General features: G+C 41.2%; 1 pseudogene; it reads left to right on the top strand.

Annotated features, from left to right (window-relative positions):
• LOC142616038 (G-type lectin S-receptor-like serine/threonine-protein kinase At1g67520) overlaps positions 1 to 24,339 on the top strand; it is a 67,295-nt pseudogene that overhangs the window by 18,459 nt on the left and 24,497 nt on the right.

The raw sequence follows: 24,339 nt of genomic DNA on the forward strand, positions 1-24,339 counted from the left end.
TGTGATAAAATTGGCAGTGACGAATTCTTTCTCTCAAGATGAACAAGGCGAAAAAAGTGGGAAAAAGGTAAATAGTGAGGTATATATAGGAGAGAGGGGGCGCGAAAGACGAAGCGACACACCCGTCCAGACACGGAGCCAATCATTCTACGCCATGTGTCCCACCATTTAATGAAGATGGCACAAACTACCATGCACGAACCATTTCTCCAATAACGAGAACTCCATGACCCGTCACTCACAGCTGACGGGGTAATGGAGTGAGGGGCAGTTGATAGTGACGTTTTTAAGAAGGCTGACGGGAATATACAACCCGTCAGCCAGTCTCATTAGGATGCCTCCTTTATGACGTTTGAGGCCATGCCCCTTACGTAGCGACGTTAAGCTGACGAGTCAAAGCTGACGATCTTGATTGTAGAGGTCCTTGGCTAACATTCTTTGTGGAGACATACATAGGCTGACGGCAGTATAGGAGGTACTCGTGGGCTGACGACCTTGGCAGGGGCAAAAGCTGAAGGAGTAATCCAACCTTCATTCTTAGCTTCTTTTGACTTCTACATACGTGAATATAAGGAAAGTTCTTGCGCTACACGTTCGACTTTAGTCAAGAAGATTCCTATAAGGAAAAGGCTCTATACAATAGGCAAAGATCCACGAATTACTCTTCTAAAAGGAAAGTACTTCTTCACCAAGGCGTTTATTTCGGCCCCATACCACTATATATACCCCAAAAACCCTCATAACCCAAAGGTACACACAATTATCCCAACTCTGGCACTCTAGGGTTGTTTGAAAGACTCTAACTTGATCGTCGGAGGGTTTTTGGCCGGCACCACATCGGTGCTCTCTGTTCGATCATCTATTTTCTCTTCGCAAGTGTTGCTTCGATTTGAGGAGTATTCGTAGCTTACTGGTGATTTCTTCGGCATCATCACTTTCAATTGTGTTAATTTGATCCTTAATCTTTCAGTGTTGTATCAATTTAGTCTCTGTCATTATATTTTAGATAAAAATTGCAAACATGGCAAACAGCCAAAATAAAATTTTAGTTTATTCTTCCATTAACGAAAACTAATTTTTTATTTTGGCCACTGGACACGTCATTAATTTTTATCCAAAAGATAATGACAATGACTAAATTGGCACAATAGTGGAAGGCTAAGCATAAAATTGACACAATTGAAAGGTTGGGAATCAAATTGTAATAAGGTGTATAAGATAGGAACCAAAAACATAATTTACCCTTTAGTATATAATTTTCTTCAAAAGCAGAGAGAGAAAGAGAGAGAGAGAGAGAGAGAGGATTTATAAACTATGATTGTAGGGACACAGTTTGGTTCCTAAGCCCAAAAGGTCAAAGGATATAGGCCCAAAGAGCCCAATACAATGAATTTGTAGAGAGTGGGTTAGAAAACTAGGCTCTAGTGAGTTGAATAACAATTATAGTGGGTCCAGATGACAAGAAAACAAAAATATACTTGTTTTATCCAAAGAAAATTGTCCTCGGCTCAATCTGAGGAGATCAGTTCTTGTATATATTTCCTTTGAATTTGATTACAAGTCTAGTTCTTGTACCTACAATGTTTTCCTCTCCATTCTCCGATCCCCCTCTAAGGGGCTTCTTTCTCTATTATATACCCCTCTCTTCTTCATCTCCACCCTCCACGTGTAGATCAAGTTGTAGGGGTTAGGTTTTGAGACCTTAGGGACTAATGTATTAGAACTTCAATGTGTAATGTGTTGGCAAACCATGATCAAAACATAGAGTCTAGGTTTAGGCTTTCTCAAAGTATGTTTTATTGTAAATTTGGAATCAAGTGACTACAGAATTTATTGGACTAAATATGCAAGGCTCAATTGATCGAAAATTAGACTCGATCGATCGAACCACGTGCGGACTGTTTTTTCTGCAGAATTTCCAACTTAGCCCAAGCTCGTTTGATGTGTAGAGTTTCATGTTTTACTTCACATATAAAAAGAAAAACCCTAGCTATGTTTTAGAGGCTTTTGATGTGCTGTGTGTTAAATCTCTTGTGAGATTTAGAGATATTTACCTTCATACACACTTAGGGTTATCAAAATCAAGATTGATATCAAGAGTTTAGTGATTGCTTCAGTTGCTACATAAAGAACTTAACGAAGATCTGAAATTTTTAAGTGGAGTCCTAAAGTCACAAGTAGGAGAACTTGTGGTTGCAGTGGATCAAAGGAAAGAAATAGTCTGTGGACTCGAAGCTGTCACGTGGTCATGGTAGTAAGTTTTCTACACGAGGTAGCAATCGGATGTTAGTGGTCTAAGTTCTATTATACAAACTTCAACTCTTTCATAGTGGATCTATTAGTAGCCTATCTTGCCAAGAAGTTTAGAAATTTTCTTAGGAATAACAACAGAAGGGCAAGAGGTAAAAACAATGCTAAACTTAGAAAATTTTAGAGATATGAGCCAACTAAGCTTAATAACAATAATGAAAAATCAAAAGAGAAAGCTGGTCAAACCTCTAGTAACTCTCTAGGTCAACAATGTTTTGGTTATCAATGGTATGGTCATGTGAAATCAAAATTTCCTACGTTCTTGAGATCAAAGGGTAAAGCTATGGCTGTAACCCTTAGTGATGATGAAGTTTCTGATCACGAGTCTGCTAGTGATGAAAATAGAAACTTCATTGCTTTCAGAGCTACAACTGTAGTTGATGAAAGTGTTGTGATTGAAGAGAGGTCTTCTGATGGGGAACTCTCTGAATGTGTTGATTTGCAAGAAGCTTACAATAAGCTATACAAAGTTGCTGCAAATGATGCAATGAATGTTGATTTAGGTTTAAAGAAAATTGCTTCTCTTGAACATGATAAGAAAGATTTTCTGTTGAAATTGCTTGATGCTAGTACTTTAATTGATAAAGTGAAGACTGAGAACATGATGCTGCTTGATAAGATTAAGAATTTGGAACTAGATTTATTTGTTGCTAGAGAACAAACTAATAGGTTTGCTAATTCTAAACTTGATCACATGTTGAGTGTTTAGAAGTCTCTCTTAGACAAAACTGGTCTAGGTTTTGTAGAAAGCATCTCGATGTCTGAAACTCATTTCACAAATTTTGTTCCTTCTTCTGAGCCTCCCTAGAGTGAGATTATCAAACCAGTAGAAGTTACACTACCTCTTAGGAAGATTAGGGTTGATCTTAAAGAGACTAAGCCTAAGAATCCTAACCTCCCTAAGGATAAGTTTCATGATAGACCTATGTGGGTTTGTCATTTTTGTGGAAAGACTGAACATATTCGTCCAAATTGTGTGGGGTTGTCATTACTTTGAGGATAGCTAAGTTAAATCCTCCCTAAATTTTTTATTGGTTTGGTTTTCTTGGGTCATCAGATCTTTGTGTTCTTTATATTTTCGCATTATATATATTTTACATATATTGGTTTAACCTAGTTTTAATTAACAAACTTGTTAATCAACTTGGCTTAATATTAGGTTAAACATATTCTGTTAAGGGATCTAAAACTTTACAGTTGGTTTTGATCCTTGTCCCATCAGCACCTTCCTAAAGTCTTTGGAAGTAGCTGTAAGGCTGCTTGCCATTGTTCAAGTATCGCCTCCACATTAATGCGGTTAGAGGGTTAGCTGTAGAGCATTCAAAGAGGTAGTAGCAGTTTTCCCTTAGATATTTCTTAGCTTCCCTTTGTCCCATGCTTCCTTGATCTTTATCCTTATCTGTAGAACCATTCAAAGTATTGCTCTTAAGGGTAGACCAAACCTTCTAACCTCCACTTTGCTTAGCTGAGGAGGCATTCCTCCTCAAACTACCTTCCCAAACCTTCGCAGTCGTAGTTTGTTCGTGGTGCTCTGAATTTTATGTCTTCCCTATCGTCTATCTCTCCTCGGACCACTGAGCGTCTTCGGACAAGGCCCACGGCCCAATATGTACTCTTGGGCCCTTTATCCCTACAATAGCCCCTCAAAATTTCCTTTTATTACTCCTCGGAAAAGAAAGGGATTTCGACACCATAATCCCAATTCTGCTCTTCCCTCACATCATTTCTGTTTGTGTAGGTGTCTTTTCAACTGCCTAGAAGCACGCTCTTGAAGCTTCGGCATCCGAGACGCACCTATAATTAATTCCTATGGCTCCATGTTCCCCAAGTTCTACGGTATGATAGGGATCCAATGGTTGGGGATTTTTCCCACTTGCTTTTTTCTGTCATATATGTATTGCTCAGAAACTTCATCTACCTCACTTTTTGCACTCTCAAAATTCAAGAGCTAGTCCGAGGAGCCTTTCTTTCTTCTCGTAAGTTGTTCTTAGCAATCTTTGTCTTTCTTTCTTCACTTTGGTCTTTTCTGTTTTCTGGTTTATTTAGATCTCTCTCTTCCTCGGCCTATCCATTTTCATCTCATCTCTTTAGTTTCTTTAAGTTTCTTTGCACATAGGGAGATTCGCTTACCTAGTATACACCCTAGAGGGTCTAGAGAGTTTGAAGACTCAAAACCGAATTCCTCCAAAGGTCTCAATTAGGAACTGTAAATAGGGGGAGTGGCACACTAGAAGGCTAGAGGGAGAAGTTGTTAAGGAAGGGATAAGAATGCCCATGGGTAAAGTCACCAAGGATTACCTAATAGCTCATAGGCTCTCTCCCACCCACTGTGCTCCCAATATGTTTAAGATTTTGGGTAGTGTAGATGCCTTTAATGAAAAGATGGGCTTAAACCTCACCCACCACGATATCAATTGGATTTACAACCTTCACCACCTAAAAGGTCAGGGATACTATCTAAAAACTAGGGTTTCTGAGGTTAGACTTATCTCATGCCTCCCTAAGTCTAACAAAGGCATGAATAAAGATTTTCTAATTGTCTTAAGGGAATGACACGATGGCCTCCACTACCCAACAAGAGATGGGAAACCAGGTAGGGTTTTTAGGTTTAGATTTATTATTTTAATGTCACCCCTTTTTCCCTTTGACATCTTCTGTACCTGTTTTTCTCTGTTTGTGTTTGTAGTCGAATTTTTCTTTAATTCACGCTATCTTTCTGACAATTTTTTTCTTTCCTAATGGTTTTATAGATAAGCACACCGTAGTTCCAAACCTAAGCCTCGTTAATCAGCACGATTTGGACAAAATACCTAAGGTCGAGGTCTTCGTTCATAAGGACGGAAAATTAAGAGTGGCCTACCTTATCCTTGGCTACATCCCCTTCTCATCTAGTTTCCAGGCGCCTAGGTGTGTGATTAAGGCGAAAGACCCACGCTTGCACCAAATAAAGATTGCCGCCCTGGGTTTCCTCAATCTAGGCCCTGTTCTAGAAGGTGTACTAGAAGTAACCCTACCGTTCCAGTATACAGCTAAGGAAGCCACCCCTTCTTAGCCTATAATCAAAGAAGAGGAAGAAGAAGAGATAGTTGAAGTCTCAGATTTTGAAGAAGATTTTGAAGTTTTCAACCTTCCTCCATCCCTAGAAATTCCAGTCAGTGACCTCAGCCATCTTCCTCCAGCACAAGTAAGCCACTCCCAAGAAGACTGCACCATCCCGTATGCTATGGTACTCTAGCATAAGACCAGATCAAGCCTTCAAGACCTGATGGAGTCCCAGTTAGGGGGCAATGCACTAGAGAAAGCTACCCAGATGAAGCCTCCCACCCCTCCATCCACCCAAGTTCACCGACCTGACCCTACTAACCATAAAAGGAAAAGGGAGCGGAAAAGCAAGGAGGTGGTGGAAGGAGGAAAAAGCCACCCTACCAAGGAGGCTAAGCCCTAGAAGGGGCTAAACAAGCCAGGGTGACACAGACCACTATGGACAAGAGAAGCGGTTTCCAGGCCAGGGTTCCAGCCTAGACTCTTGCCATAGTGCTAGACGGAGCTCTTTTGCCCGCCGATGCCTCCATTAAGGACTTCTAGGAAAGCAGAGCTGACTACGTGGCAAATACTGTGGAACAGGTTCTGTTTCTGCCTGGGGACATGGCCAATCTGAGTTCACTAAGAAAGCATGAGGTATTCCTTAGCTTGAAGAGGGACCTCGCCCTGGTAAGTCCGCTAATTGCCTTCTTTCTTTCTTTTTTTTTTTTCTTTTTTTTATTTAGAACAATATTTGTTCACTCTAACATTTGCACTTTTTCTTCCTTGAAAGGCTGTATAAGTTGCACACAAGGCTGAGGAAATAGTGACAAATACCCATAGGCAAATGAAAGATAAGGAGTCCAGGCATATAGCTTTTGTGGACGCCTTCAAGGTGGCAAAGAAAAGTATTCAGGAGCTAAACACCCAACTTACCAAGGTTGACCGAGCTAGGAAGAGCACTGAAGCTGCTTTGTAAGGGGCATAGAACCAAGCAACTCAGCATAAACAGCTCCATCAGGGCAAGAAGGAGCTGGTTGCATCCAAGGAAAATATAAAGGCCCTGAAAAAGAAGTTAGAGGAGGCCAAGAAAGCCGTGGAAAAATCTAAGCAAGATGGCTATGAGGTGAGAGTGGCAGAGACTGAGGAGGCCCTCAAGGCTGAGGTCTCGTAGGTGTGCAGATAATAATGCCTCTAGGTATGGAATGAGGCCCCCAACCAAGCACGGATTGAGGCCTCCTCTGCCCTTAGGAAGGCAAAGAGTGTGTACTACATGCTTCCCATTTTCACCTTAAGCTCCTCGGGCTCTTAGGCTGACACTACTTCAAAGGAGGCTGATGCTGGCGAGGACAGCCTGGCCAAGGCCCCTCTTTCTTCTGATAGCCCTTCTAGAGAGGCAGGGCAGCCTGGAGTTGCTGAAGAGGAAGCAGACATAACCACAGGGGTGGTTCTTGATTCCACTTAGCTCCAACTACCCCTAAGGACCCCTCCAAGGAGAAAGAGGCCTCCCACAACATGGAGATCATCCTGGCTACTCTTCATCTGCCTACCAAGGATGACCTCAAGGGTAAAGGTCCAGCATCCTCAACTACAACCCCTACCTAGCTTGCCAAGCCCCCAATAAAAGACAAGCTTGTACTTAAGATCAAATAGTTCTTAGAATAGTTTGTTTTTCTTTTTCGTTTTTTCTTTGTTTTTTACTCTTGTCTTTGTTTCCAAAATTTGTAATCAAATTGCCTTTCTCTTAAGGCTCAGTTTAATGACAATTACAAGCTTTTATTTTACTCTTGTGATATTTATTCAAGTTCTAACATAGCTTCCACTTTACTTCACACTTCATCAAGATACAAACGAAATATAACTTAATTCAGTTATTTGTATAAGTGATAATGTAGTTGCCACATCCCATACAATCAACAACAGATCAGGCTGAACCATCCAAGTTTATAACCTCAACAAAATATACCATTAACTTCAAAAACATACCTTAAGCTTAATTAACATGGAGGACCCTACATATCACTGGACCTTGTATTGATCTCAGAGAATGGTGGAGTATCTATCCATCCATGGTTCCACATAACCTTCCCTTTAGCAGTAGATTCAAAGAATTGTAAATGACAGTTAGCTTATGAATTGATTGTGGACATACTTGCAAATGCTTTAAGTTATGCTCAAGCGTTCCCCTTCTCTAAAATTACCTTAATGGGGATTTTGATTATACACCATAGCTAAGCTTGTTACTAACCTTTCCAAGGCATATGATCCAAGGAATCTGACATGGTCGAGGTCCTGTCTAACACTTAGTTAAATGTTTAGTAGTGCTAATTTACCCAAGATAGTTAGTTCGAGGAACCAAGCATAACCAAGGTTCTGTTTAACACTTAGTTAAATATTTAGTAATGCTAATTTACCCAAGGCAGGTGGTCCGAGGAACCAGACATAACCAAGGTTCTGTTTAACACTTAGTTAAATATTTAGTAGTACTAATTTACCCAAAGTAGGTGGTTTGAGGAACCAGACATAATCAAGGTTTTGTTTAACAGTTAGTTTAATGTTTAGTAGTGCTAATTTACCCAAAGTAGGTTGTCTGAGGAACCAGACATAACCAAGGTTCTGTTTAATACTTACAAATAATAATAAGTATTAATTCACCCAAGGTAGGTGGTCCGAGGAACCAGATATAACCAAAGTTTTGTTTAACACTAAGTTAAATGTTTAGTAGTGCTAATTTACCCAAAGTAGGTGATCCGAGGAACTAGACATAACCAAGGTTCTATTTAACACTTAAACAAATAATAAGAAGTATTAATTTACCCAAGGTACGTGGTCCGAGGAGCTAGACATTACCAAGGTTCTGTTTAACACTTAAAGTAGATAATCAAAGCAACAAATAATGTTATAAGTAAAAACATGGTAGATGGCAGAAATGCCTTTCATTAATAGAAATACTTTTGCAGGTTATTTACATTCTAGAGGCGTGGTACAACATTTTCATCTAGATCTTCCAGGAAATATGCACCTATACCAACCATCGAGGTGATATGGTATGGTCCTTCTCAATTAGGCCCTAAGTTCCCCCATGCTGGGTTCTTTGCAATACCTAAAACCTTTCACAATATCAAGTCTCTAGGAGCTAATGGTCTTACCTTCACATTTGAGTTGTACCCCTGCTTAAGCTTTTGTTGGTAATACGCTAACGGAACCATGGCATTTTATCTTTGCTCCAAGCTCCTCTTTAATAACCCATCATTACTGCCTGGAGTGAACAAGCTTGTCCTCAGTGTCGGGAATCCAGTCTCTAGGGGAATTACAACCTCGGCCACATAAGTCAATGAAAAAGGTTTTCCCATGTTGACCTACGAGGGGTAGTCCAATATGTCCAAAGAAAATGTGACAACTCTTCTACCCATTTGCCTTTGGCATCGTCCAACCTCTTTTTGAGTTCATTTACTATGACTTTATTGACAACCTCAGCTTGTCCGTTCCCTTGCGAGTAAGTCGAAGTTGAGTACCTATTTTTGATACCTAATTCATAATAATATCTTCTGAAAGCCTTGTTGTAAAACTGAAGTCTGTAGTCCGAAATGAGGGTATAAGGAATCCCAAATCGAGTGACAATACTCCTCCATACAAATCTCTTGGCATCCACGTCCCTAATACTTGTCAGTGGCTCAGGTTCAACCCACTTGGTGAAGTAATCAGTACCAACCAAAAGCCATCTCCTGTTTTCTACTACTTTAGGGAAAGATCCCACAATGTCTAAACCCCACTGAACAAAAGGCCAGGTTCTAAAAAGAGGATTAAGAACGCCCTCAGGCTGATGAATGTTTGGGGCAAACCTCTGGCATTGGTCACACTTCTTCACGTATTCTTGTGATTCCTTTTGCATACCTAGCCACCAGTATCCTTGAGTGAGGGCCCGATGAGACAATGATCTACCCCCTGTATGACTTCCACAAATCCCTTTATGTAATTCTTCAAGGAAGGGCTCTATTGCCTCAGGATGGACATAAAATAGATATGGCCCAAAAAAAGAGCCATTGTACAATTTTTGGTCCTCAGATAACCAAAAACGAGGAGCTTTTCTTCGCACTTTATCAGCTTCTCCTTTCTCCTTGGGTAAGATGTCATCCTTAAGGAACATAACAATGGGACCCATCCAACCAGGTTCCAATCTAATCTGTTGAATCTACACCCACTCCTTCTTTACCTCTGCAAGCCTACACAAATCCTTAACTAGGATGTCCTGAGGTAAACTTTGTGCCGAGGAGCTGCTTCTAGGGATTTGCTGCAAGGTGAAAGACTCGAACCCTGATTGCAAATGTTTGACCTGACTTAAATACTCTTGCATTCTCAAATCCCTAGCTTCTAATTCTCCCTCTACTTGTCCAATAACCAGCCTAGAATCTGAAAACACTTCCACCACATTTCCTCCCATTTTCTGAACCATAGTCATCTCTACCAACAAAGCTTCATACTCTGCCTCGTTGTTCGTGGTCAAGAAGCCTAACCTTAAAGACTTCTCAATAACAATCCCTTTAGAAGATACCATGACTAGCCCCACCCCGAATCTTATTCAATTAGCAGCACCATCAACATACACCCTCTAGAATAGAGGTCCTTGTAAGGAGACCATTCCAACTAATTTTCCATCCATGTTCTGTTTTTCTCTTTCTTCTTCCAAAAGAGGTTTAGCAAACTAGGCCACCAGATCCACAAGGACTTGGCCCTTAATATAGGTGCGAGGCATATACTTGATGTCGAAAGCCCCCAGAATTGTACCCCATTTGGCAAACCTTCCTATGTAATTAGCTCTTCGAAGTAGGGATTGAAGAGGAAGTTGAGTCAACACCACGACCGTGCGAGCTTAGAAGTAATGAGGGAGTTTACATGTAGCATGCACCACTACCAATATGGCCTTTTCCAATGGTAGGTACCGAACCTCTACTTCATGTAAAGACTTACTCATATAATAGACTGGCCTCTACACCCCATCATTAACTCATATCAGTACCAAGCTTACTGCATGGGGAGCTACAACAATGTAAGCAAATAGGACCTTATCTTCCTTAGGCCTAGACATGATGGGTGGCCGAGGAAGGTATTTCTTCAATTGCTGGAAGGCTAAGACACACTCCTCAATCCATTCAAACCCCTTCCACCTATTCAACAACTGGTAGAAAGGTCTGCACCTGTCTACCGATCGAGAGATGAATCGGTTCAGGGCAGCAGTCATCCCTATTAATCTTTGGACCTCTTTGGGTTTCCAAGGAGGTAGCAAACTATTAATTTCCTTAATCTGATCAGGGTTGACTTCAATTCCTCGATGAGTGACCATGTATCCGAAACATTTCCTGAACCAACACCAAAAGAGCACTTAGAAGCATTAAGGCACATCTTTTGTTTCCTCAATATTTCAAAGATATTCTAGAGATTGCCAACTTGCTCAGATTCTACCTTACTCTTCACCACCATATCATTTATGTAAATCTCGATATTTTTTCCTATTTGTGGCTTAAACATCCAGGTCATCATCCTTTAATAAGTAGATCCTACATTCTTTAAACCAAAGGGAATCACCTTGTAGTGATAATATCCAATAAGAATAACAAAATTTGTCTTCTCTTAATCGTCCAAAGCTAAAGGTATTTGATGGAACCTTTGGAAGTCATCTAAGAAGCTCATCTAAGGATAGCCTACAGTTGCATCCACTAGTTGATCTATTCGGGGCATGAAGAAGGGGTCCTTAGGGCAAGCTTTATTCAAATTTGTGAAATCTACACATACTCGCCACTTCCTATTCTTATTCTTCACCACCACCGTATTAGCCAACCACTCAGGGTAGAACACTTCCTTAATAGGCCCAACCTGCTTAATCTTAATCACCTCCTCCTTAACAGCATCAAAACGCTGTTTAGATGAGAATCGAGGTGGTTGGGGATGACAGATGGGTTGACATTTAAATGATGGCAAATGAAATTCGAATCCACCCCAAGAGCTTCATAAGCACTCCATGCAAATACATCACTATTCTCCCTAAGGAACACTATCAGCTCTTCCTTCTTCGAGCTGGAAAAACTTCTCCTTATCATCACTTATAACCATCTTCTCCAATTCCTCACACTTTGCCCCTTCTAACACCGCACTCGTAGATAACACTAGCATCCTTGATTGCTATAAGCTCCGCTCAGCAGGGGCTGAGGTCTCCATCTCAGTTTGATGCTTAATTGCAACTACCAAGCACTACCTAGCCATAGGTTGGTTACCGACCAATTCCTCAACATGGGCCCCATACGGGTACTTCACTTTCAAATACAGAGTGGATGAAATAGCCCCCATGGCATGGAGCTAGGGTCTTGCGACAATTGAGGTATAGAGGGAGTAAGCATCCACGACAATGAAGTCCACCTCAACCACCTCTGAACTTGGCTATATCGGTAATCTAATCTAGGCCATTGGAATAATGACTTTCCCATCAAAACCTACTAAAGGTGAATCATAACCTGCCAAATCCTCGGGTTTTAACTTTAACCCCTTATACAAATCAGGGTACATAATTTCTACACTGCTGCCCTAATCCACCAACACCCTCTTCACATCGTAGCCCCCTATCCTAAGGGTGACCACTAGGGCATTGTCGTGTGGTTGCACGGTTCCAACCTTATCTTCATTGGAAAAACTCAACACAGGTTGGGCCTCCATCTTACTTCTCTTCAGCTCAAAGGATGAGTCCTCTACGAATGGCTGAGCTATGGACAATACTCTAGAGGGGTGGGAACCAGTCCTTCCCGGAGCGACAAGAATGGCGCTAATTGTACCCAGAGGTGGCCTTGAAGAAGCATCTTTCTGAGCTTCTGACCCTACCTAACCTCCTTGCCCATTGGGGGGACGTAGGAATTGTTTTAACCTACCACCTCAAACTAGCCGCTCCAGATGATTCCACAAAGTCCTACAGTCCTCTATGGTATGCCCTCGTTTCTGGTGGTATTAGCAATAAAGGCTTTGGTTGTGCTTCATGGGATCCCTTCCCATCTTATTTGGCCACTAAAAATATTGTTTATTCTTAATTTTTTCTAGGATTTCATGCACTAGTTCTTGGAATACTGTGTTAACCACTTGAGCAACAGCAACTCTAGATTGCCCAGCAAACTCTCACCAAGGACTATTGTTATTATACTTGTCCAATTTGAAGCCCCTTCTATCTTGAGGGACCACCTTAGCCTTGCCTTTTCCCAATTGTTGGTCCTCCTCAACCTGCTTATACTTGTCAATGCGGTCCATGAGTTGACGCACACTTTTTACAAGTTTCCCAGTCAAAGATTTCCTCAAACCATGCTCGGCAAGCCGACCTTGAATGTCCTTATAGCCACGTTGTCAAAGTTCCCATATATTTCATTGAAAATTTCCTAGTACCTGTCAGAGTACATATTTAGGGTTTCCCCCTCTAGTATAGTCACAGACGACAAGGAGTCTAGAGGCTAAGCAACTCTACTACACGTTACAAAATGATGACCAAAGGCTCTGGTAAGCTCCTTAAAGGAGGCAATAGAGCCTTCCTCTAGACCATTGTATCATCTCATCGCCACAGGCCCTAAACTAGATGGGAACACCTTGCACATCAGGGTTTCGTTCTTCGAGTGAACAGGCATCCTCTGGTTGAAGTGGTTCACATGCTCCACAGGGTCTGTTCTGCCATTATAGATACTGAACGTTGGCTAAGTAAATCGCCGAGGAAGCTTCCCCCTCTCAATTTTTCGGGTAAAAGGTGACTTAAAAATTTGATTCAGGGCCCTGCTCATAGCATTGTTGCCTAAGCCCCTGTGAGACGGAATTTTCCCTTTCCCCCTATAATGGAGCTCCTTGTCACACGAAAAAGACTTATTGGGGGGAGTCCTTAACCTAGGCCGGTAACTATTATCGCTATCACCGCCAGAAGAAATGTCAGAACTCAAGGGAGTTCCCTTGTGTTGCTCACGGCGTAAGCTTTTTCGCAATCAGTCAATCTCCAGCTACATTCTCCTGGTATTTTCCTCATGGGAGAGGTGACTCCCACTTTGAGATTGGCTCCTTCTAGTGTGTGAGGTGTGCATACTAACCTTCAAATCCCTTCTCCACTTAAGATTAACATAATGATCTTGACATTTGGACCCAACAGACTCCTCCCCGTTTGCCTCTGAGCCTACCATAACTGAACATTAGTCTCACCAAAGCACAAGTAATTCCCATAGACGACGCTAATTGTAGGGACACAGTTTGGTTCCTAAGCCTAAAAGGTCAAAGGATATAAGCCCAAAGAGCCCAATACAATGAATTTGTCGAGAGTGGGTTAAAAAACTAGGCTCTAGTGAGTCGAATAACAATTATAGTAAGTTCAGATGACAAGAAAACAAAAATATACTTGTTTTATCCAAAGAAAATTATCCTTGGCTCAATCTGAGAAGATTAGTTCTTGTATATATTTCCTTTGAATTTGATTACAAGTCCAGTTCTTGTAGCTACAGTTTTTTTCTCTCCATTCTCTGATCCTCCCCTCCCCCGTAAGGGGCTTCTTTCTCTATTATATACCCCTCTCTTATTCATCTCCACCCTTCATGTGTAGATAAAGTTGTTGGTTTTGATCCTTATCACATCAACATCTTCCTAAAGTCTTTGGGAGTAGCTGTAAGGCTACTTGCCATTGTTCAAGTATCACATCCACATTAATGTGGCTAGAGGGTTAGCTGCAGAGTATTCAATGTGATGGTAGCAGCTTTTCCTTAGATATTTCTTAGATTCCCTTTGTCCCATGCTTCCCTGATGTTTATCCTTATCTGTAGAACCTTTAAAAGTATTGCTCTTAAGGGTAGACCAAACCTTCTGACCTTTGCTTTTCTTAACCGAAGAGGCGTCCCTCCTCGGACTACCTTCGCAATTGTAGTTTGTTCATGGCACTCTGACTCTTATATCTTCCTTATCGTTTATCTCTCCTAGGATCATTAAGCGTCTTCGGACAAGACCTATAGCCCAATATATAGTCTTGGGCCCTTTATCCCTACAATTACGAACCTCAGCTATTTATGACGACATGCAAGAATAAATAAGTGGATATGGATTGGCATTTTAGTTGCTGTTTTTTAGCCTTTTCTAGTATAAAATGTTATCTACAAATTAAGGAGAAAGTCGTACTTCAAGATAGATTACATACATATATACATATATATATATATATATATATATATATATATATATATATATATAAGACTTTGTTGAGGGGCTTGTAGTTGATAACTAACCTAGGGACACCTCTTTCTATCTCAGCATTTTTCTGTACGTAAAAGGCTGGACAAGACCATGGTGATCTAGATTTCCTGATGATTCCTTTCTTAAGGAGGTCTTCTATTTCAGCTCTACAAGTATTCATGAGTTCTTGATTCATCTGGATAGGTCGAGCTTTGGTAGGGATATCTTTTTCATTGAAATCTTTGACATATGGGAGAGCTACCTCGTGTCTCTTTCTGTGCCAAAAAGCTGTGGGTAGATCAGAGCAGACTTCCTGCTTAAGTTTTTCCTCAAACTTTCTGATCTCTTCTTGGAGGGTTTTGCAAGTTAGTTGTAAAGAGGAGGCAAAGCTGAACTCTTGGCTGGAAGAGGAGGGAATTTTGGAGTTGCTGAAGTTTCTCCTAAAATTGGACCTGCTTCAGAATGGAGGAATGGCTTCCTTAAATAGGCTGGAGGAGGCCTTGGATGCTGCTGGATGATTGCTGAAAATCCGGAAGGTAAATTGCTTTTACTGAGGTGAAAGTTAATTCCACCGAAAGCAACAGTATCTTTTGATGATTGTGTCTGTGAACAGTAAAACTTTCACTGTTCATGCTACAGTGATTTGTCCCCTTGCTTTTCGCATTCGGTCACCGTTGAAATAGTAACTGTCGGGGAATCTGGTGCGGGTCTTGTTCATGATGCGGGTACTGTTCATATCGGTGGTTGGTGCTTGATTTTGAATAGTAACCGAATCGGGTTTTTATCCCGAGTTGCTTTGTCGGGATATTCTCTAATCGCCGTCCAAGTTATACCCGCCGTAAGGGTCTTGGGAATCTTGGAATGGATCCGGTGGATCGTGGTTGACCGATCCTTCGAAGCGATTGGGAGAGACCTGTTCTTCGATTCTAGCCGTTGTGAGTGAGCTATTAGCCGCCGGGCTAATTCTTTCAACTCTTTGCTAGATTTTCCGGATATCCGGACGAGTCTAGGCTAGACCGAGATCTTGTCCCGTGGGCAATGGGTTTCGTACCGGGGGAGGATAATCCTTATAAACCTGATTGATGATTGGATTGATCCTGAGGCTGTCCCACCATTTGACTGAAAATTCCCGGTCCAAGAGGTTGCTGTTAATTGTATATTTCCACATGTTGATCCAGTGGACTTTGTACCTCTGGGAGAAAATTAAGATTACTGGAAACTGTGATCTGTGATTAGAGGAGATGCACCATGAGTCAAAATACCTCAAAGCATCTTGTAGTGGTTCTGGGAAGATCTGGGGGATGGATCCAAACATCTCCCACCATTTAAGGAACCAGGAGGGGGTCTGGCTACCAAAATCTTTGCTGAACATTAAGAACCATGAATGGTTGAATTTTTGGTTCTGGAAGAAGAGTACTTTTTCAAAAGCATCCATGTAGTCATAATAACTGTAATGGAGTATTGAGCCTGATGGAGATCTGTAGTTTTTGAGGATCCTTAACAAAGAAGGATGCTGTCCCCATTCTTTACTACTGATGAAACCGGTGATGATGAACTTGTGATAGAGGACTATTGGGGGGTCCCCTTTGCTGTAGATGTTTTCTATTTGAGCAGACTTTTCCTGGGTGAGGATGCTCTTATAGAACTGGATATTTTTCTCTGGATGTTTGGGTAAGAAATGCCAGTTTGGTGGCAAAACTTCCATGGCTAGGGCTAAGCGGATCCGTTATATGAGCCGGTGGGGTTCAATATAAGAGATATGCCGGGTAAAGGTCTTTTTGACATAAGAGGACTGTCCTTCTCTTTGGGTTGGATAGGAAGAAGGCCTCTGAGTTTGGATATGGCTGAAATGTTCTTCTATCTGATAAGGGTTGGTTGCTTTGGGTGCTGGGGAGGCTAAGGCTGAGCTGTAGCTGGTCTGGCCATATGGTGGCCTTTCATAATTTGGTTTTGGGATTGATGAAACCAAATAACGATTGGCAATACTTGATGGTGATGCAGGGGTATCTTGTTTGGGGTTTTTTGCTTGTGAAATTGGGACAATTTGGCTGGGGGTGATAGGTACAACTTTTTGTGAGCTCTGTGTTTGGCTAGTACTAACAAGGTTTTGCTGTTTGGATAATTTAGGGGGTTGGGGTTGTTGTGGTTTTTTCCCGGACATCTTGGTCGTGACTCGCAAAAATTCACGGGTTAGGAAATCGTGATACTGTTTTGGCTTCCTTCAATGAATTCTATATCAAAGTCAAAGATTGAAAGGATGGCTTGCCATCGTGCAAAAATCGTTTTGATGCAATGTTTTGAACATCTTTTTCTAAAACGTGTTTTGCGCATTTACAATCAATCCTGATTAGAAACTTTTGATTTAAAAGATCACTTTGAAATTTTGAAATGCATAGTACTATGGATAGTATTTCTTTTTTAATAGTACTATAATTGATCTGAGTGGGAGTCCAAATTCCTGAATGGAAACAAACTATCTGTTCAGGGGTATTGGGATTAATACGCCGGAGGAGGATACCACCATAACCTATGTTTGAGGCATCAGTCTGGACAATCTTGAATGAGTTGTCAGAAGGAATTCCTAAACAAGGAAGGGTTCTGACATATTGTTTGATATGCTGGACCACTATGGTATGAGCTGGAGTCCAAGGGGAAGGATTGGTTCGGAGTCTATCAAAAAGGAGTTTGCCTTGTTGCTGAGATTTTGATAGAAGTCCGAAATGTAATTGAGAGAGCCTAGAAATCTCGAAGCCGGGTTTTATCTAGGATTTCATCTCGGAAACTTATCAAGAACCGGATAGCTCTGTCTATAGGCTTGATAACACCATGATGAATATCAAAACCTAAAAACCGGACTTTAGTTTGGAAAAGCTTGATCTTGGGGGCTGAAATGACAAGACCATTGAGCTTGATGGTATGGAGGAATGCTCTTAAGTGCTTCTGGTGTTGTTCTAAGGATTCTGAAAAAATGAGTACATCGTCAATGTACACAATGGCATGGCTGGAGAATGGATTAAAAATCTCATTCATGATATTTTGGAACTCAGAAGGTGCATTTTTTAGACCAAAGGGCATCACATTCCATTCATAATGACCAAAGGGTGTGGTAAAGGCTGTTTTATACCTATCGAGGCTCTCTCGATTTGTATTTGCCAAAATCCACTCTTCATATCAAACTTGTCAAGACAACTGCTTTGCTAAGCCTGTTAACTAAGTCCTTTTTGTTGGGAATTGGGTACCTTACCCATTCTAAGACTTTGTTGAGGGGCTTGTAGTTGATAACTAACCTAGGGACACCTCTTTCTATCTCAGCATTTTTCTGTACGTAAAAGGCTGGACAAGACCATGGTGATCTAGATTTCCTGATGATTCCTTTCTTAAGGAGGTCTTCTATTTCAGCTCTACAAGTATTCATGAGTTCTTGATTCATCTGGATAGGTCGAGCTTTGGTAGGGATATCTTTTTCATTGAAATCTTTGACATATGGGAGAGCTACCTCGTGTCTCTTTCTGTGCCAAAAAGCTGTGGGTAGATCAGAGCAGACTTCCTGCTTAAGTTTTTCCTCAAACTTTCTGATCTCTTCTTGGAGGGTTTTGCAAGTTAGTTGGTCCTCAACTTTCTTGTATCTTATTTCCTCCTGAAGGTACTTGAGATGTATGGACTTGGCACAAATCAGGTTTAACGTTTTGGAGACTGCATTGGCTTGGATGGTGCTAATATGTAAAACAAAATATGGGGTATGGGAGATATATTCATGAAAATAATTCAAAATAATTATAATGCCAAAAATAAGCTGGATAACTATGGCGGCAGTGCCGACCAACTTGATTAAACAATAAACAGTAACTTACAATCCGACCGGGCCAAACTTGGCTCTGTCGGCCTTTATCATGGCCTCAGTCGGCCTTTATGTTTATTTTCCGCACATGGCCCCAACCGGCCTTTATGTTTATTTTCCGCACATGGCCCCAACCGGCCTTAGCCTGTAACTTACCCCCTTATGCCTCCTCTTTACAACCCTTAGCATTGTAAACAGATGGCACTATTTCATATTTGTAATATCATGGCCTCAGTCGGCCTTTATGTTTATTTTCCGCACATGGCCCCAACCGGCCTTTATGTTTATTTTCCGCACATGGCCCCAACCGGCCTTAGCCTGTAACTTACCCCCTTATGGTATCAGAGCCAAGTTTGGCCCGGTCGGATTGTAAGTTACTGTTTATTGTTTAATCAAGTTGGTCGGCACTGCCGCCATAGTTATCCAGCTTATTTTTGGCATTATAATTATTTTGAATTATTTTCATGAATATATCTCCCATACCCCATATTTTGTTTTACATCTATTTCTTGATAACTCTTCCGTTCCCTTTTATTTATTTCTTCGTCTGCTATTATTTCATCATTTTCTATTACATCTGCAAATGGTAGGCTGAGCCTCCTTCTAACCATTCTATTTGTTATTCTGTGATTATTTGTTCAGATTAACCTTTGCTTCCCTGTTATCCCTTTTCTTCCTATTTTTGTGTTTAGCCCTAAAATTTGTTGCAGATTTATACCTGTGAGATTTGTCACCGAAATCTGTGTGGTCTCCAAGCCCTAAGATGACCGAAAATCTTCCTAAGTTTGGTTTGGTCAGCCCGTGTGAAGCCGAGTGAAGGCGTGTAAGGGTGGTCCCCATTATTGGAGGAGAGTCCGGTAGGTAGGAGTTCACAGATCAGGTGTCTATCCCATAGTTGTATTTTTGCTTCAGATCTAAAGGTTAGATCCAGGAGTTTGAGGATAAAAGATAACTAGGTTGTAATTGTTGATTTAAACTTGTAACCTCAGAATCATGAATAAGTTGTTTAGAAGTTTTTCTTCCACCAGTAGTAGATGTTCTCAACCCACATCCATTCCTGATATCCCGACGGACGTAGGAGCAATTAATTCGGAGTCTTATGAGCTATCCGATCTTGATCTAGACATAGGAGATTGGAATATCCCTAAAGTTTCCACCAGCCAATTCTATAAGTCTTCATGGTCTTTGAAAACAGCTTTCAGAACAGACTACCATGTCAAGACCATAGAACAAGTCTATGGAATCAACAAGGAGTACGAAACGTGCTACTTGTTATCACCCTCGGCTATCCGAGTCATAAAGACAAAGGACATAACTTCCTTCACATAGGATTAGTCCAAATAGGAGTGAAACCACTCACCAGAAGAGGTTTGAACAGCTCAATCCTCATGGCCCTTAGAGATGCTCGTCACGTCAGATTTGATGACAGCCTCCTAGGAACCATAGAAACCAGTCTTAGTAACGGACCCATTCATTTTAATTGCTTCCCAGATTTTAGCATCTTTCTCCATTACAGTACAGTTATCAAAGCCCTCACACTCAATATCAAGACCCATGGAACCCTTATGACACAGGGAACTAGTCAGATCGCCTTGATATATAGAGTTTACTACAAGTGCATGAGAACGAACATGAATGTTGGGGCACTTGATCGGAGGCAAAAGGGTGAGACAACCCTCATCCAGACCACTGACCCTAGCGCCAAAGTTAAGGTTCCCAGAACCCTCAAATGGTCTGAAATTACTTTCCCAGCCAATTGGATGTTAGAAAATGAAAATCATGCTCTACAGATCCAAAACCCAGCCCAGAATCCAGATCTAGAATTTGTCCAACAACTAGCCGATGGCACGGTTAGGTTAAGTTTCGACAGATCTAGGCTTAGCACTCCTCTAGACTATGAGTGTAGGCAACCTATGGACACATCCCGGTTTAGATCTCCAATCGATCTACAAGAGCCCCATAGGCGATCACCTATCTACCTTAGAGATAGATGCGCATCCCGGTATAGCTCAACCGTACCTTTAGGATCACCTTATACTAGGTGTTGAAGAGATTTAGGTGATCATCTTCAGGGAGTTAGAACCAATTCCCAACTCACCACACCTTGCTACACAGCCAAACAGGATTCGATTGTCAATAAGGAAGACGATCGTGAACAATCCCCCCCATCCCCATCCGGAACCGATATGGAACGGCCTCCGGATCGGCAAGAGGAATCTCTGAATATCTTAGTGTTAAACAGAGAATTCGTTCCTGACCTAGAAGAATTAGGAAAGGAGTTTAGTTCTGAGGAAAACAGGACTAAAAGAGAAGCCTACAAAGCCAATTATACCAGAGATCAAAAAGAAAAAGTATTTGAAGCATGGACGGCATTCATGAGGGAAATATCCCGTAATCTCCCCTTTTTCTTATACTTCGAAAGGTATTTTGGCCAAGACAAGTTTTGTGTCCTCACCAGAGTTTGGACCATAGATGAACCCAACTCAGTTAAGGATACGGATAGTAAACCAACTCTTAAGCAAGCTCTTGTCAAGTCTCCCACAACCAACTACAGTTATCCTAAGGACAAGTCAGCCTTAGAAATAGTTGCCCTGAAACTTGAAGAACTTACAAGGAAACCGGCTGTTTCTCCGCCAAGATCCATAAGACAGCTTAAGGTTTTAAGAGTCCATACTACCTCTAGCAGTTCCTCTGAAACAGAAGATGAACCTCTAGATGCCAAGTGGAAACGGTTAAAAATAAAAAGACTTGAAAACCGTACCAGCAAAACCCATCGACTTATTTCCAAAGCTTACAAAAGATCTAAGAAGCATGTCCCTCCTAAGCTTGGAAAATGTCATGCTTGCGGTAAGCGTGACCATCTCATGAAAAATTGTGGCACCAAATCCTCTCACAGAAAAATAAGTAACCCCTTTGACAAATCCCAGAAACCTAGCCCAATCCAACAGCCTTCAGTACAGCAAACAAATAAACCCGGACCCAGTAACCAACAACCCAAGGTAGATTTAAAACAAATCTACAATAGGTTTGCCCAGCCCAAGAAGGAAGTTAATATCAACGACCTTCAAAATGAAACCAAGGAAACCATGAGGGAAATTAGAACCCTAAAGCAAAACCTTGGAGCCTTCCAGAGAATCCAACCTTTGAGAAATACTTCTTATCAAAGCAACAAGGAGGATCCCTCTGATGTTGAAGATGACCAAACTGTTAACCCTACAGGTGATCTTATCCTAGAACCCAGCAAAGAACCATTCTTAGATACTACCACAAGGATTAACTTCCATAAATGGCATTCCAAAGTCAGGATTGTCATTAGCAAAGATTTTGAATTCGAAGTCATAGCCTTAATTGATTCAGGTGCTGATCTCAATTGCATTCAAGAAGGAATCATTCCCTCCAAGTATTTCAAAAAATCTAGGGAACGATTGACATCTGCAAGTGGCGGAAAAATGCAGATTGAATTCAAACTTCCTAAAGCCCATGTTTGCCAAGATAACATGTGTTTCAAAACCACGTTTGTTCTTGTCAAAAATATGACAGACAAGGTCATTTTAGGAAATCCTTTCCTTTGCATCCTTTACCCTTTCACAGTGGATAGTAAAGGAATCACTACCCAACCCTTTGGCCAAACCATCAAGTTTAGGTTTATCAGTGGACCTGTGCCTAGAAATATTAGCACCATCCAAGCCAATGCAGTCTCCAAAACGTTAAACCTGATTTGTGCCAAGTCCATACATCTCAAGTACCTTCAGGAGGAAATAAGATACAAGAAAGTTGAGGACCAACTAACTTGCAAAACCCTCCAAGAAGAGATCGAAAGTTTGAGGAAAAACTTAAGCGGGAAGTCCGCTCCGATCTACCCACGGCTTTTTGGCACGTAAAGAGACACGAGGTAGCTCTCCCATATGTCAAAGATTTCAATGAAAAAGATATCCCTACCAAAGCTCGACCTATCCAGATGAATCAAGAACTCATGAATACTTGTAGAGCTGAAATAGAAGACCTCCTTAAGAAAGGAATCATCAGGAAATCTAGATCACCATGGTCTTGTCCAGCCTTTTACGTACAGAAAAATGCTGAGATAGAAAGAGGTGTCCCTAGGTTAGTTATCAACTACAAGCCCCTCAACAAAGTCTTAGAATGGGTAAGGTACCCAATTCCCAACAAAAAGGACTTAGTTAACAGGCTTAGCAAAGCGATTGTCTTCGGCAAGTTTGATATGAAGAGTGGATTTTGGCAAATACAAATCGAGAGCCTCGATAGGTATAAAACAGCCTTTACCACACCCTTTGGTCATTATGAATGGAATGTGATGCCCTTTGGTCTAAAAAATGCACCTTCGAGTTCCAAAATATCATGAATGAGATTTTTAATCCATTCTCCAGCCATGCCATTGTGTACATTGACGATGTACTCATTTTTTAAGAATCCTTAGAACAACACCAGAAGCACATAAGAGCATTCCTCCATACCATCAAGCTCAATGGTCTTGTCATTTCAGCCCCCAAGATCAAGCTTTTCCAAACTAAAGTCCGGTTTTTAGGTTTTGATATTCATAATTGTGTTATCAAGCCTATAGACGAGCTATCCGGTTCTTTGATAAGTTTCCGAGATGAAATCCTAGATAAAACCCGGCTTCGAGAGATTTCTAGGCTCTCTCAATTACATTTCAGACTTCTATCAAAATCTCAGGCAACAATGCAAACTCCTTTTTGATAGACTCCGAGCCAATCCTTCCCCTTGGACTCCAGCTCATACCATAGTGGTCCAGCATATCAAACAATATGTCAGAACCCTTCCTTGTTTAGGAATTCCTTCTGACAACTCATTCAAGATTGTCCAGACTGATGCCTCAAACATAGGTTATGGTGGTATCCTCCTCCAGCGTATTAATCCCAATACCCCTGAACAGATAGTTTGTTTCCATTCAGAATTTGGACTCCCACTCGGATCAATTATAGTACTATTAAAAAAGAAATACTATCCATAGTACTATGCATTTCAAAATTTCAAAGTGATCTTTTAAATCAAAAGTTTTTAATCAGGATTGATTGTAAATCTGCAAAACACGTTTTAGAAAAAGATGTTCAAAACATTGCATCAAAACAGATTTTTGCACGATGGCAAGCCATCCTTTCAATCTTTGACTTTGATATAGAATTCATTGAAGGAAGCCAAAACAGTATCCCTGATTTCCTAACCCGTGAATTTTTGCAGAGTCACAGCCAAGATGTCCGGGAAAAAACCACAACAACCCCAACCCCCTAAATTATCCAAACAGCAAAACCTTGTTAGTACTAGCCAAACACAGAGCTCACAAAAAGTTGTACCTATCACCCCCAGCCAAATTGTCCCAATTTCACAAGCAAAAAACCCCAAACAAGATACCCCTGCATCACCATCAAGTATTGCCAATCGTTATTTGGTTTCATCAATCCCAAAACCAAATTATGAAAGGCCACCATATGGCCAGACCAGCTACAGCTCAGCCTTAGCCTCCCCAGCACCCAAAGCAACCAACCCTTATCAGATAGAAGAACATTTCAGCCATATCCAAACTCAGAGGCCTTCTTCCTATCCAACCCAAAGAGAAGGACAGTCCTCTTATGTCAAAAAGACCTTTACCCAGCATATCTCTTATATTGAACCCCACCTGGCTCATATAACAGATCCCTTAGCCCTAGCCATGGAAGTTTTGCCACCAAACCGGCATTTCTTACCCAAACATCCGAGAGAAAAATATCCGGTTCTATAAGAGCATCCTCACCCAGAAAAGTCTGCTCAAATAGAAAACATCTACAAGAAAGGGGACCCCCAATAGTCCTCTATCACAAGTTCATCATCACCGGTTTCATCAGTAGTAAAGAATGGGGACAGCATCCTTCTTTGTTAAGGATCCTCAAAAACTACAGATCTCCATCAGGCTCAATACTCCATTACAGTTATTA

The sequence above is a fragment of the Castanea sativa genome, chromosome 11 (genome assembly GCF_040712315.1).
Source record: "Castanea sativa cultivar Marrone di Chiusa Pesio chromosome 11, ASM4071231v1".
Taxonomy (NCBI): Eukaryota; Viridiplantae; Streptophyta; class Magnoliopsida; order Fagales; family Fagaceae; genus Castanea; species Castanea sativa.